Source organism: Pteropus medius, unplaced genomic scaffold, assembly GCF_902729225.1.
Source record: "Pteropus medius unplaced genomic scaffold, Ma_sr-lr_union100, whole genome shotgun sequence".
Lineage (NCBI taxonomy): Eukaryota > Metazoa > Chordata > Mammalia > Chiroptera > Pteropodidae > Pteropus > Pteropus medius.
The window spans coordinates 25,952,953-25,954,578 of NW_024340696.1; the positions used below are offsets into that span (position 1 = coordinate 25,952,953).

At 53.9% G+C, this 1,626-nt stretch overlaps 1 protein-coding gene across 3 annotated transcripts in view; it reads left to right on the top strand.

Annotated features, from left to right (window-relative positions):
- The first annotated feature begins 602 nt into the window (after positions 1 to 602).
- The window catches only part of MTRES1 (mitochondrial transcription rescue factor 1), a 14,303-nt gene continuing 13,279 nt past the window's right edge, over positions 603 to 1,626 (top strand). Inside the window, exon 1 of one of the 3 annotated variants that reach the window (XM_039869787.1) lies at positions 603 to 680. The gene's annotated coding sequence lies outside the window, so the exon portion shown is untranslated. Of the gene's footprint in view, positions 984 to 1,168; positions 1,199 to 1,626 lie in introns of those variants that run through there. The other 2 variants (XM_039869775.1, XM_039869780.1) reach the window with 2 other exon arrangements.

Genomic DNA, 1,626 nt, shown 5'->3' on the forward strand with positions numbered 1-1,626 from the left:
AAATCAAAGTGTGTAGGACAGGACAGGAAAGGGAGGATGTTCTGAAAACAAGGGGGAAAATGACTGTTTCTAATTGAACAGAAGATGTATCCCCAGGAACAGGTATCACCAAACATGAAACTTCGTGAAATAGGTTCTCCCTTGGAAGTTTTTCAATTTCCGGTTCATCTTTTTACATTTTTTGTTTTATGCCATCTAATCACTACTGCCTGACCAGTAAGCTAGACAATTATAACTGAGTTGCTATTTTTATCACTTTATTCTTGAAAAGATGTTCTGAAATTTCCCTTCTACTGTCATTAAATCCCAGCACGTGTGTACATTTTTCTAGAAACAACGTCTGTAACTCTCAAAGATGTTCAAAAGGGTTGGTGGCCCCAAAGAATCCAAGACCCATTGCAGTAACATGAGCTCTCTTCAGCCACGTGGAACCAGGCTGCGTTGGCTTCCGCTCAGAGGCTGAGGTGTCCCATGCCCAGCCCTCCCCGCACAGTCCTCCGAGGCTCGGCTTCCAGCAGGGGTCGCTGCGTCGTTGCCGCCACGCGCGTGCGCCCGGCCCGGCCCGCTCTCGCCGCGCCGGCGCCGACGGAAAAGGCGGGACATGAGTAGGGCGGGGCCTGGAGGCCGGAGGTCAGCGCGGCTGCTGGGAGGGAGGGGGGAGGAGCGGCACTGACGTACAGGTAACTGTGCCCCTACCGGGCGTGCCGCGCCCCGGACTCGTGCCCCCTCTCTATTGCTTCACCGCGCGCTCTTAAGCGATAGGGGCGTGGCAAGCGCCTCTGCCCCTCCTGAGCCTCTGCCAGGCCTCCGCGTGAGTTCTCCGCGCCCTGCCCTGGCAAGGCCAGTCTCCGGACGTCTCCAGTACCCGGGGACTGTCGGGGCCTGGAGAACGTGGCCGGCTGAGGCTGTCCGCCCCTGAGCCCGGCACCTGGGAGCTCGAGGACGCAGGTGTCCAGTTTCCCTTGACCTTGAGGACCGGGAAGGTGCGCACCCCGCAGGGGTGGGGAGGGAGCGAGGGGAACCCGACCCCGTCTCAGCACTCACTCCGCCCCTGAGGTCACCAAGAGAAGGGAGGATTTTTATAGTTGCAGTAGACCTGCAGTTGCTTAGATCAGATTCTCCTTATGGAGCAGTGAACAGGCTCAGGAACGTGGACTGATTTCCGCAGGTCACGGACAGCGTTGCCTTACAGCCTTCGGTTAGTTCACAGATTTTATATCTCTTCTGAAGATCTTACCCGAAACCGCCGTCAGGCTTCCTGCAGCAGTCATCCTACCGCTCACGTCCACATTGTCGCCAAGGAACTTCTAAAATGCACACCTAGAGGGTCGCTTTCCTACTTGAGATCTTTCTGTGACTCCCATGCCCTCTGGGTGAAGTCCAAACTTTAATATGCAAGGCCCTTGGAAATCAAGCTTCTTGCTCATCAGTCCAACCCCGTCTTTGTTTTTTCTGGGTCATTCTAATGCTCCAGTTCTGATCTTTAATTCTATGGTAATTAAGCACTTACCATGTGCTGGGCACTATTCTGGGCACTTGGATTCAGCAGAGGAAAAAAATACAGGTGAAGGTCCCTACCCTAGCGGAGTTTATGTTCTAGTAGGGAAGACAGACCAAAAAAAAAAA